We start from the raw sequence: 14,204 nt of genomic DNA on the forward strand, positions 1-14,204 counted from the left end.
TCCACTCCCTCTGCATTTCCTCTCAAATGCGTGGACGGGTTCCTTAAGACACTGTACACAAACGTAACCCAGTCATAGAATGTGCTTCTCTGAAGACCAACACTAACACACATATTTTAGCAAAGCTGTTTATAATACCAGCCAGATTCTATTGACAAATATGAACTGACCACAGCAATCACCAGACACGTAAGTGTCTCCTTGGTTAGAACACAGTCTCAATTATTAAATGAGACTCGAATCTAGGTGTTGCTCTGATGATTTCATAAGGTGTTATTCAAACCTGCCATCCAGTTTCCTGAGCTAGGAAGATAGTACTAGTTATCCTGGGTGATCCTGATTTAATTCTAGCAGAACAAAAGACAACAAAATTCCCTGATGGATGGCAGGTGCGCCTCTTTCCAAGAATTTCAGCCTGTCCTTCCTGAAGGCCGGCCCTAGACACACCTATATAGAAGACACAATTGCTGTCAGCCCTCGACACACCTAGACAGAAGACACAATTGCTGTCACCAAGAAATCCTACACACTGGAGTGTCCACGATCAGCTCCCCCAAAGTCACAGGTGAGGAAGGTGACACAGGCAGTCTCAGTAGATCCAGATCACAGATCTAGACAGGGTTCCTGGGGAAACTGTTAGATGGAGAAATTGCTAAGACTCTGAAAGGAAACCAGCCCTTAACCTTCCTGAGCAACTTGCCCCAGAACAAACCCTGTGCTCACTGGGTCTTGAGTGCCGTCTGCAGCCCAGGCCCCTCCTGTCTTCCTGCAGGGACGTTTTTGTCTGGGCTCTCACTGACTTCCCCTCACCGTGTCTCTCGCACAGTAATACAAGGCTGTGTCCTCAGCTCTCAGCCTGTTCATTTGCAGATACAGGGAGTTCTTGGCGTTGTCTCTGGAGATGGTGAATCGGCCCTTCACGGAGTCTGCATAGTATGTGCTACCACCACTCCAGCTAATATCAGAGACCCACTCCAGACCCTTCCCTGGAGCTTGGCGGACCCAGTGCATGGCATAATCATCAAAGGTGAATCCAGAGGCTGCACACAAGAGTCTCAGGGACCCCCCAGGCTGTACCACGCCTCCCCCAGACTCCACCAGCTGCACTTCACACTGGACACCTGCAAACAGAGATACACCCTGGTCAGAAACTGCCACACAGATCCACTGTTTCTCTCATGTTCATTCACACTCAACATCTCTATTTCTCCATGAATCACCTTTTAAAATAGCAACAAGGAAAACCCAGCTCAGTCCAAACTCCATGGTGAGTTTTGTGTTCAGTGCTGATCACCGAATGGAAACACCTGGGAATCTCAGGGCTGGGGCTCCTCTCCCAGGGCTGCAGGGTCAGGGCTAGGTTAGTTTTCATATAAGCAGAGGGAGGACCCTATTTGCATGTCTTCTACTATATAATGAGTTCTGTAAGGGATGCATCAGAGTGGGCTGTGTCCAAGAGTGGATGTGGGTGATTATACTTCATAAGTAATTAATTCTCATTAGCCTTCATACTTTTACATGCACATGAAATATGTTCTTTGGGAGTCAATGCTTCCTTCATTTACAGATGTGAATGTAAACCCCCAAGTATGGAGGGGCCATGTGACATGTCTAAGAGCTCACATCTGGTAAGAGCCAGTCTCGGTGTCTGGCCTACGTTTCTCACAATTGGATCCAACTGTTCCCTAAATTAACTCTAGGAAAGAGCTAGAAATTCCAAGTGAGGTTTACAAAACAGTCTACTTATAATGATACTGTGATATTATTTGGCTGTATCTTGGTGTCTTTCTAAGCAATATAGAAAACCTGAGGGTTAATTCATGTGAACATTCAGGAGTTCATGACTTTTCTTGTATTATTTTTATTTCTGTCCTCATCTTCTACCACATTAGACTTTTATTTTTAATAGTTTTAATGAGGTAATACTGACATAATCTTCACATAATATGTTCACCATTTGACAGACATTGACCTAATCACCATTCACAGAGAAAACAAGTCAATTCGCCTCTCAATTTTCTCTTTGTCTCCCGCAATTCCTCCTTCCTATACCTTTGCTTCTCTTACCATGGAGAAGTCAGTTAGTGATCTTTGTTATGTAGCTTCCAATGAGTATTCACTTTGTACAGTTTATAAAACAGAATCATATGTATGTGCTTTGGCGCATTATACTCATTGCATGTACTTGTGAATTGAACCATGCTGTTGATCGGATCCAACATTAACTGATTGCAGTAGTGGGTACTATTCCAATAAAAGACTTTTCCACAATTTGTTTACTGATAAAGGTGCTGATTAGTATTTGGATTGTTTTCAGTTTCTGTGTATTTGAAATAAAGCTGTTCCTCAGCTTAGAGGAGTACACAGCAGAGAAACATGTTCTAGATCTTACAGCAACATGAACAGCAGCTAAACTGGTCAAGTTGCAAATGAATCAATATTTTTTTATACTTCAGGCAATTAACTTTATGGCACCCCGTGTCTATGTCAGTGTGTGAGAGAGAAAGAAAGAGGGAGGAAAGGAGACTGAAAATAAAGTGATTCTATGTAAGTATTAATTTGTGAGGTCCTCCAATGCAGGAACTGATTCCTAATGAACAGAGTCCACATAGGTTGAAGAGGGTAACTTGATGCACTCACATATGGCTATAGATTCATAATATAAATGTTATTCTCTAAACACATAAACACTCATACACATTAGAATAGATGTAGTGTCTAGTGGTGGAATGAGAAGGTGACACTAAAACCTGATTTCAGGCCTTTCCCCGCCTGCTACACCTGCTCTGAGGCTGACCCTTGAGCCTGCCTGACCACTGAGCCCCACAGTGGTCCTGAGACCTCATGCAGTGCCATGTGCCCCCTGGGTTTCCCTGCTGGTTCCTGGGTGCTGGCTTCTGTCCTCAGCACCCTCTGCTGTCTTGTAAACCCCCACAGGAAGGTTTGTGTGTGGGCTCACACTGATGTCTCCTCACTGTGTCTTTTGTTTAAAAATACTTGTTTGTGGCTGGGCACAGTGGCTCACACCTGAAATCCCAGCACTTTTGGAGGCCAAGGCAGGTGGATCACAAGGTCAGGAGTTCAACACCAGCCTGGCCAGCATAGTGAAAACCCATCTCTACCAAAAATACAAAAATTAGCCAAGTGTGGTGATGGGTGCCTGCGGTCCCAGCTTCTTGGAGGCTGAGGCTGGATAATCGTTTGAACCCATGATGTGGAGGTTGTATTGAACCAAGATTGTCCCACTGCACTCCAGCCTGGGTGACACAGCAAGACTCTCTCTGAAAAACAAACAAACAAACATGGTTATGTGCTTGTTGCTCCCGTAGCTCAGCCATAGGAAGAACTGTTTTTGGATGTAGATCTGGAGGTGGTGACTGGACTCTCGAGGAGTGGGTTGGAATTTGTGCTCCCTTCATAACCTGTGCACCTGACCCACTCCAGTCCCTTCCCTAGGGGCTGATGGATCCAGCTCCAGGAGGAAGTCCTGGTTCTGTTGGGGAATCCAGCGTTTAAACCGAGATGTTATTGTTGTTGATTCACTAAACAAAATGTGGCACTCATTTTTACTGTGTTAAGATACACATAACATAAAATTTACCATTTTAGCCCTCGGTATGTGTATAGCCAGTGATACTTTACGTATTCGCAATGCTGTGCAAGTATCACCACTATTTGGTTTTGGAACATTTTGTTCACCAAAAAGGAAACCTCACTTCCATTAAGCAGTCACTCTCTGTTTCCCCTCCACTCACCTCCTGAGATCCGTCTCTTGGGATGTTCTTGCTCTCCATACTTCATATCCATGAGACAATTTGGGAACCGGACTTCTGTGTCTACCTCAGTTCACTCAGTCAATGTTTTCAGAGTTCATCCAAGTTGCAGCCTATGTCAGTGCTTCACTCCTCTTTAAAGCTGGGTTACAGCCACCCACACACACTGCAGTGTCTTCATCTCTGTGGGTTACAGACACACAGACACACCGCAACGTCTTCATCCCTGTGGCAATCAATGGGCACTTGAGCTGTATTCTCCATTTAACTACTGTGAGTGGTGACACCAGGTACATTTTTGTATGTGGTTTTCCGTGAAGACCATTTTCCAAAGTTGCTATCCCATTTCAATACCAACCAGCAACCATGACCATTCCAAATTCAATATGTCTTTGCCTACAAGTGATTATGTTTGTGTATTCATTTTTGAATACTGGTTATCTTAGTGTGTGTAACATGGTAACCTGTAGGGAACTTAAATCATCAGTATAAACTAGATAACCCTATTAAAAATGGGGAAAGGACATGCACAGAAGCTTCTCAAACACTGACATACAAGTGAATAAGTAACATATAAAAATGCACAGCATCATCAATTGTGAGATAAGTGCAAATCAAAACCAAAGGAGATACTATCTGATACCTGTCAGAATTACTATCACTAAAAGATCAGAAATTAGCAGATGCAGGCAAAGCTATAGAGAAAAGGGAACACTTACATACTTTTGGTGAAAATGTAACTTGCTTCAAGCACTGTGGCAATCAGTCTGGAGATTTCATGAATAAATTAAAGCAGAGCTACCATTCCCCTCAGCAATCTCATTACTGGGTATATGCCCAAGAAAAACAAATTATTGTAACAAAAAGACACATCCACTCATGTGTGTTTCACTGCACAGTTCACAGTACCACAGACATGGGATCAACCTATACGCCCATCGGTTATAGACTGGATAAAAAACATGGTACTTACACACAGTGCAATACTATGCTGCTGTAAAAAAAGAATGAAATCCTGTTTTTGCAGCAAATTGGGTGGAGCTAGAGACCAAAATTCTAAGCAAACTGACATAGCAACAGATGATAAGAGTCAATGGGAGGGGAGATGGACATTTTGGGTGTTGCTCTGTGTAAAATTGAGAAAAGAAATCCCCTGGGTACATGAACTCTTGAAATAGACAAGCCTGAAGACACTCATGTCCTGACTTTCATATCATTAGGTTGTGCTTTTTCTCATTTATAGTCAGTTATCGTTGCTTTCCTTCACTCTTGGCTAAAACAGCCACACATTATAATCTAGAGACATTAAAATAAAAAATAACATATCTGAACATTAGAACAAGTGCTAACTGTTAGGTCAAAGTTAGTGTGGATTCAGTGTGATAGCCAGGAGACTTGGCTGAATACGAGCAGTGAGCTCACAGCAATGTTATCTAAACTAGGAAAGTTTGTTTACATCTTTTAGATTAGATTACCATGGAAATCCTTGATCTAATATCATCTCTGATGAATCATACGTCAGTAACAAAACTGGAGGTTATGCACTCAAATGAGTAGTGCGTTCAGAGTGTGTTCTTCCACCTAATGTAAAGTCAGCCCACGTGACAGAAGTTATTGTGGTCAACAGAGCTCGTCAATAAGCCAAAGCAAGGATTAAGTACATGTTTTAGAGGAGTGCCTGACTTTGGGATACTCTTCACACAAAGAAGCTTCTCACATCTTCTGGAACATGTAAAAATTCACAACAAAAGAATAAATTTCAGATGCACGGCTACATTTTAGGAACCTGACAAATGTAACCTAGAAAGTAAAATCCTAAAGGAAACTGAAATGGCAAAACAACTAAAAGAATACGTATTGTAGTGGATCATCACACCAAACAGACTTGTTTATAATACTATCTAAACTCAGAAGTCATCAGCATTACTCATATAACTCAGCATCTGTCCCATCCACAATCTTCTGAAGACGTTGAAGAAAATTGTCATCCTTGAACTAACATTGTTAAAACCTTAAGAAAATCTTGAACTTCCTTGGCCAAACGTTCTCTCCCTAGCATCAGAGCATTATAATCAAGTCCCTCAGGGAGACATCAGTTATTAGCCTGTGGTTTGGTAGCTGGAAGGCAGATACACTTAGAAATTTACCCCCAGTGCTCACCTCTTCCTAGTACATGCACACATGACAAAGTATTGAAAGTGATGACTGTATTTTACACACTCCATTCATCAACAGATTAAAGCTACCATTTTCCTACGTCTTTTCAATAGCCTCTAATGACATTAAAACAGGGAATTATATCTATTGGAAGAAACATCAGCGTGGAATACTGCTCTTGAACTACTTTGGAAGGAATCTTACCAGGTGATTTCAACCACAACCCAGCAGTGAATTTGCACAGTGTCAATACTTGGGTTCATATTGATGAACTGTAAACTAAAAATAAAATCCTAAGTGCCCCAACGGACTAAATAGTCCATTTGTTTGTCTAAGGGACTCCAGAAGAGCCTAAAAACTGAGTTCCCAGCCATGACAAGATCAGACACGCCTCTTCTACCCACTCCCCTTTGCGGTTTAGACACAACAATGACCAACACTAATGTTAAAATAGAGTTCATAAGACTGACAGAGCAGACTCCCTGTGGCAATAAGATGTCAAATTATAAACAAGACCTAAAGCCATGTCAGGCAAGGGTTTTGCCACTCACTCCTACACTTGAAAGATAAACTATGTTCTAACCGCCAATAGGTGATTCTTTTTCTCTAGTGGCTCAGTAGGCGCGGGCACTGAGACAAGCACTGTGAAGACAATTGCAGCCCATCCCCTGATGAACTGACCCCTGTTCCACAAGTCATAACCCCAGCTTTGATTGAACACTAGACTCATATCAGGATCTTTCTCCTGATCAGAGACCGCTGACCATGGCCTGACTCTGGCCGTTTACAGAGGCTGCACACTGAGTGCCTTTGTGTCTCTGCTTCTGCTTTTGGCACATAGGTCCTAACTGTAATGAATTTAAATGTTAACTCTTCACTAGTAAGTAAATAGGGGTCATAAGTTACATGTATGTGTGTCCAGTATACATATGTCAGGACCACCTCCATGAACATCCATAGCCCCTCCTATAACCTGTCGATTGTGTCTGTTTAACCAAACCCTTCAGCATAAAGCTTCTGCCCAACCCCTTCTTCGTGGGAGTGCCTTTCTCTCATCTTTACCAAAAGCTATGCTTTCCAGCATACGGGATGGCTGTAACCCTTGATAAAAGATAAACTCTCACTTTCCTAAATTGTAGATTGTGTTTTGTTTTGTATTTAACATAACTGGAGATTAAATTCAGAAGTTCATCTAATTATAAGGCTACTTTAGTGAAGAACGACAAACCGAGCGTTTTCACATGTACTGTAAGAGCCTGTGATATTTTGAAGCAGGAAGCTGACCTGAGACCTTCAGAATAAACTGATGACTGTGGATAATGAAAAGGCCCCACACAGGGCATTGATTCAGCACCTCTGCCTGTCTCATTCCTTCTTCTCTTTTTATTATGTGCTTACAGTAAAAAAATTTTTATTTTCTTTAGACCTGTTTGCTTTTCACACATAGTGGAATCTTATTTCTCTTTTTCACTCATTTTCTTAAGCTGCTAGGGAGAATAAAGTGTCAGGTCCTATTTTTGGTACCTCAATGCTAATGAATTAAGGTTTGTTCTTCCTCCTCCTTGTTCTCTGCATGTGGTAAATCTAGTTAAGAAATCACGGAAGCTCCCTTATCTGATGCCAATGTGAGGTTTAAATCATGCAAGCTCCTTCTCCTGAGTAGAAACACACCCCCTGACCCCACCACCAAATCATTAGAAAGCCCTGAGCCAGCCTCCCTTCCTGCTCTAATGAGGAAATTCCAGTTTGTAATTTCTTGAGAAGCCTGTGCTGCTCTCAGCAGACACCCCAAAAATAGAGTTAATAAAACTTTTATATTCACCTGGGGTGTGAGTGTAGAACCATCAGACTCGACATCCACACTAAACATTGGTGGGGTCTCTCTTCCTTTGCCAGGGATCACCTACAATTGGAACTGTGGGCTTGGAGTCCTGACAGTGACCACCACGCGGCCTTTCTTCTCTTGCACTGGATGCGAACTCCCTCTGCCCCAGTGCCCAGCGTGCACGTTATCCTGCCTGCTGCTGGCTGACTGGCCCTTGGAGTTCTGTTGAGCTGCGCTGCAATGCTGAGTTAAACACAGCATCTTTATAGATTTAACTGATTAACTTCAGAAGCATTGATAGTTTATTGATGTTGAGAAACAGGAGTAAATGACTGTAGGTGACTCTGCCTTTGGTGCATGTGAGAAAGTTTTTCTCTTGTTATGACAAATGCTTCTTCTTCAGAGACTTCATAGGAAGAGCAGGATAAAGAATTCAGAGAAGTGCCCCAGAGGAATCTGTTTTATGGAGAGGAAGCCACAGTGCTGACAGGAAACCAGACCTTAACCCTCATCTGCACCTGCCCTGAGGCTGGCTCTTGTGCTCAGTGGGTTCTGAGCGCCCCCACGTGGTTCTCCACTCGCATCAGGGAGGCTCCTTTCTGGGATTATACAGATTTTCTTTCTAATTGTTTTCACAAAAATGGAGACAGTAAATAATGAATCCATGTATCTCAGAGAACACAGAACAGCATGATAACACCCCTCGACACACACACACATTTAGGTAAATCTTATTAAAACTGCTGAAAATCAAAGACAAATAGAAATACATGCTGAAAATCAAAGACAAATAGAAATTCCTTCCAAAAGAAGAGAAAAGATGATGACAGCATTCCTCTCGTTATAACCTTACAAGTAAGAGGAAAAGTGATGGTGTCTGCAAAGTGTTGGAGGAAAAGCCAACCCATTATTTTATAGCCCATGGGTGTTCTCTAAAAAGTGAAAAAAGTTTTATTTCTCTTTGACAGCATGAGGGGCTCAATGAATCCATGCCCTCATGAGACCAGTGAAAATTATTTTGGAAAATTACAGGGTTTGGAAAGGCTCTGACAGCATACAGCAAGTGAAGAAACATTTATTCAGGAAAATCTAGAAAACTCAGTAAGGTCAGTCATTATATTTTATCCAAGATGTTCCTACTTCCTTCCACATCCAAGCTCAGCATGACGTAACCTCCACTACAGAAGATGCAGCCAAGAAGACAGGACACCTTCTACCAGCTCCCACTAGAGGAAACTCTTCCCCAGGGGCCAGTACATTGGCCCTCTGACCCTGCCCACAGCACATGATGCTGAGGCTCAGTTCTGGACAAGAGCTACTGAGAGCCAGAGACTCACTTCTTCCATGGAGCCCCACTTATGGATGGAGGCTCTGCCCTGGGTCCAGTGCCACTGGAAACATTGGGTCCCTGATTTCTAGCTCTGTCCTTCAGCAGAGGTTCTGCTCCACCATAACCGAAGTGTTGGGAAGGTGGGAAGCTTCTGCCCAACCCTCCACTTAGAGCTCATTTCCTATGCCGAGGAAGAAAAACCGTCAACTTTGTCTCCACCTACAGAATCCTGGTTATGCGCTCTGTCCCAGGGGAGAGGGAGTGCTGGAATTCAGTCATAAAATATCATCCTTAATTTGGTCCTAAACATCCTAACTTCAGGAACAACAGACTGTGGAAAAGTTCAAAGTCTGCCAGTGCTCTCAAAAACAGTGGAGGGTGTAGTGGAAGGCCCTTGGAATGAGACGGGTGGATGTATGGGAGATGCAGACTAAAGTGCACAGCTGCTGGCTTGCAGGAGGGAACCAAGGAGGGAGAAAGCAGGGGGACATTCTCTTGTGGTTGGAACAAATGCCAGACACCGCTCAAAGGAGCCCGTCTTTGTTTCAGTTTGTGAGAAGCACTTCAAACCTCAGTGCACGATTGAAAATAGTGGGATTTTCCATCTGCAAGTGGCGGAGCTCAACATCCGGGCCTGGTCAGGAAAGAGACAGAGAAAGCCCAGCCCAAACCAATGACACCTGAGGATGACTGTGGTGCTTACAGCTGTGTCCCTTTGATCTTTGAGACTGACTTCTCTCACTTAGCATCATGTCTGGAGTTCACCAGTAATGGTTTATGTATCGGTCACTTGTTATTTTTTTATTGCTGACGGTGTTCAATTTACAGATGCTTCCTAGTCTCTCTATGCCATTTCCCAAAAGAGGTTGTCCATCTTTGCTAAATTTAGAATGACACTGACTTGCCCAGTGAGGGCCTTTTTCACAACAGGGGCACACACTGGGGCTTTTCTGTTGTTTGGTGGTAGTAGTTCTTGCCTTTTGACTTCCTTTTCTACATTCCTTTTTCTGTGTTCAAATTGCCCACAATTAAAGCAAGAGCCTGAGAAATGGGACATAGTTTTTCCAACTCTTAATCCAGCCATAGCCTGAGCTAAATGAATAACCTTATGTAAGTTACCTCCAATGCCATTGCAAGCCTTAATATATTCAGCTAAGTGAGCCTTCCCTCTCTGGCGTCTAATAGCAGTTTGACACTCTGCATTAGCATTATCATATGCAAAAAGCTGTATTACAACATCTTCAGCTGTTTTATCAGTTATGGCTTTATTTACAGCCTCTTGGAGCCAAGCAATAAAAATCACTATATGGTTCTTTAGGTCCCTGTCGGACAGAACTGAAAGGATATTATTCCCCTGTAACATTTATCCTTTCCCATGCCCATAAGCACACAAAGTGCAGCTAAACAATGGCAACATCCTACATGACTGCTTGATTTTCTAATCCACCCCAATTAGAGCCGACTCCCATTGACTGGTCAAAGGAAACAGGCCCAGGTGGCTGTGCTTGTGTATTTTCCCTTGCCCGAGTTTGAGCTTCATCAGACCACCAGGTTTTAAACTGCAAGTACTGAGATGGAGTGACAACAGATTTTATCAAAGTATCCCAATCATATGGTATTAACCTATTATCAAGAGCCACATTTTTTAACAAACTTTGCACAAAAGGAGAGTAGGCCCATATTGACTAATGGCCTGTGTGAATACCTTTAACAGTTTAAATGGAAAGGTAGTTCAATTAAAGAAACTGGAATTGCGAAGCTTCAGGGTGTCTGTCAGCTCTAGCCTTTTGAATGGAATTATGTACAGCACCACCAAATGCTCCAGGTTTTAATGTTGTAACTACAGGAGCAGTAAGTTTTGTAGCTAATACTTTTTCTCGCCCATTAAGGGGAGAGAGAGGAGGTGGCCATTCACTTAATTCAGCAGTTGGAGCTGATGGGGCTAGTAAAACATACATTTTTAGTTTTCTTTTATTTTCCTCTGGTTTCTATTCTTCACATTCAGAATCTGTATTTTTTAACACTTGTCCTCCTCTTTCTCATATGAATCTGCCTCATCATCTGTTTGAAATGGCTCATAAGCTGTCTTTATTAGTGCCCACATTGACCAAACTGAGACTGGAATATTGCTCCATCTTTAGATGCTTTTTAAAAAGTATCTGCCAATTCTCTCCCATTCATCCAACTCCATAGTCCCTTGTTCTGGGAACCATGGGCAAAAACTGCTTTCCTCTACTAATCAGTGATAACGTATTCTGAGTACTAACTTTCACTTCCCTTCTTCGTAATAAATGCCTTAAGAAATTTAAATAAGCAGAATGTTTGCTTTCACTTTGTTCCATTGTTACCCTGGTTCTGTTTAGCTCTCAGCTTTCCCTCCGAGATTGTTTTAATCATGATCAGGTGTCCTTTGATAATGCAGCCTCCACTTTTACATGCTCTGCCGTTCCTTCACCAGGGTCTTTGTCGCCCCACATTGGGTGTCAGAAATGTTGGGGTGATCAAGCACAACACCAGGTCCTGGGGCTATGAAGTCCAACAGAGTCAAAGAAATGAGAAAAAGACAGTTTGAGAGAGAAAGTGTGACCAGGAGACAATCGTGAGTGTGGAGCCTATGAAGGCCCAAGCACTGGAAGCCCAGACTATTTATTGGTGATCAAACAAAGAAACAGGTGGTGAGAATGTAGGGGTCGAAAGGGCAATCACACGATCTACAGCTGTGATGGTTTAACATTTATATGGAACATGTTCTGCTACTTGAGATAATGGGAATACAATTCATCTAGGAGCCTGGGAGGGCTAGAAGCAAGAGGCCAGCAAGTCTAGACACATTCCAAAGGCCACGAGGGGTTTTATGCCCTGAGCCCTGGACATTATGTCAGATATGCAAGCCCTGCCTCAGCTTCTTTCCCAACACTTGGCTTTTTCCCAACACATTGATTTCTGTATGTTTGAGTGTGAAATACAACACAGTCATAACAAGAATAAGAACACATTCTTTGCAGCAACATAGTTGGATCTGGAGGTCATTATCCTAAGCAAATTAACAGTAACAGAAAACTATATACCACCTGTTCTCACTTGCATGTGGGAGCTAATCATATTGACATAAAGAAGAAAACAACACACATCAGGACCTACACAAGTGTGGAGGATGGGAGAAGGTTGAGAACTGAAAAACTACCCATTAGGCACTATACTTATTACCTTAGTGGCAAAACAATCTGTATATCAAACCCACATAACTCACAATTTACCTATATAACAAACCCTGCACATGTACCCCTGAACCAAAAATAAAAGTTTAAAAACATTTTAGCTAGTTTTTAAAATGATTATTAATAGGACACCTAAATACACCACAGGCATTCAAATGCTCTCTGGATTTTTTTTTTAAACAGCATTTCGCTCTTGTTGCCCAGGTTAAAGTGCAGTGGTATGATCTCGGCTCACTGCAAACTCTGCCTCCCAGATTCAAGAATTCTCCTGCCTCAGCCTCCCCAGTAGCTAGGATTACAAGCAGCCACCATCACGCCCAGGTAATTTTTATATTTTTACTAGAGATGGGGTTTCCCCATGTTGGCCAGGCTGGTGTGGACCTCCTGACCTCAGGTGATGCACTCACTTCAGCCTCCCAAAGTGGTGAGATTACAGACGTAAGCCACTGCACCTGGCCTAGGACTTTTTTTTTCATTTGTGAGTTTTCTTTTAACTTCTAGCATGAAAAAAACAAACTTAGATTTCTGTGACTATATCAGTTAGTAATCTGTTTTAAACTATAGTCACACACACAAAAAAACAGCCACACTCAGCAATGAAATATATATGAGCACAGGCAAAAGTAACACATTTCTGAACACCAAAGCAACATACATTTGTTTCTATATTATTCTAATTAATTGATTGATTTAAATTTATTTGTATTTATAGTTTGAGGTTTTAGTTCAAAATGATATTCTATGAATGGCTGCATATTCCAATATAAATTATGAAATATACGTAAATGTATGTTTTAGTAAAACTTACTGTAACTGCCATTATTGGCAAATGTATCATTAAAATATACAGTGGTATTCCTTATATATTCTCTTATGGCTTACTTCTCATTTTTGCTAGCAGTGTACTTTTTAAATGCATGTAATAACACATTATACATTATAAAGGAATGTATTAATCATAAGGTAAACATCTCTATTAAAATTTTATTACACAATGTGTGAAATAACATTGTGTTTTGAAAAATGTGTCAGCTTTTTCCAATTTAAATAACATTTAATATTAAATTAAAATAAAATCTTAAGTTTTAAATTTAAAAGATAGCGTTTTGCAATTTAAATAATGTTTTTTATTCTGCAATTTTTTTACATGAATTTTTAACATAAACTCTATATGTTGCTTATTTTACAATATTCCTGGATGGTAGAGAATATCCATAAATATAGAACTAAAGTCACCCCAGGATTCCCAGGATTCATTCACAATGGCAGCTTGCTAGAGGGTGGTCAGAAAGTGTGCAAACACAATAGGCATTTGGGCTTTATCATTAAAACTATAGTGAGCCCCAGGGCTGAGCACACAGAGGTCAGCAGAAACTGCAGAGCCCACTCTGGGGTATTTAGAGAAGGGGAGGATGGGATGGGGTGATGTCTGCAGGACCCTAGAAAAGGGTGAGGAGAGCAGGGATTCTGCAGGTAGATAAGCATATTCTAAGGACTGTTACCTTCCCATACTTGGTTGACTTCAGTGATCATGAAGGGAAGGGAACTGATTCACCAGACGTGGATGAGACAAAGTAAATGGACTTGCCGATTGCTTGAGCAGAAACTGAGGAATAGAAAAAGTGTGAACAGAAGAAGGGAAGGCAGAGAAACAGACAGAGGGGCAGAACTCCAGGAACCACCAAAGTGGAGGACAGAAGCCCTTAAAGTGATGTTTCATCTCCATAAACAGCAGATGAAAGGAAAATAAACTCAGCACATTCATATACTGAATTATTGTTAGAAAAGTATTTAAAATAATGTGACTGACAGTGCAGGAAATAGAAATCTGTTTATGGAAATAGTTTAAAGTAAACATATACAATTTCTTCATTTTAAAATTTACTTAGATAGTATTGCTA

General features: G+C 41.6%; 2 long non-coding RNA genes across 2 annotated transcripts; both read right to left on the reverse strand.

The window, feature by feature from the left end:
• Positions 1 to 944: 944 nt before the first annotated feature.
• On the reverse strand, positions 945 to 1,680 carry LOC114679695 (uncharacterized). Its single transcript, XR_003731806.2, has 2 exons — positions 1,221 to 1,680; positions 945 to 1,121 (listed from the first exon to the last, which is right to left on the reverse strand). It is a non-coding gene; the product is annotated as an uncharacterized LOC114679695 (long non-coding RNA).
• A 178-nt stretch (positions 1,681 to 1,858) lies between these two features.
• On the reverse strand, positions 1,859 to 11,719 carry LOC144330514 (uncharacterized). The gene is made up of 3 exons (XR_013396775.1): positions 11,434 to 11,719; positions 3,756 to 3,956; positions 1,859 to 3,281 (listed from the first exon to the last, which is right to left on the reverse strand). It is a non-coding gene; the product is annotated as an uncharacterized LOC144330514 (long non-coding RNA).
• Positions 11,720 to 14,204: the final 2,485 nt, after the last annotated feature.

Source organism: Macaca mulatta, chromosome 7 (genome assembly GCF_049350105.2).
Source record: "Macaca mulatta isolate MMU2019108-1 chromosome 7, T2T-MMU8v2.0, whole genome shotgun sequence".
NCBI classification, from domain to species: domain Eukaryota; kingdom Metazoa; phylum Chordata; class Mammalia; order Primates; family Cercopithecidae; genus Macaca; species Macaca mulatta.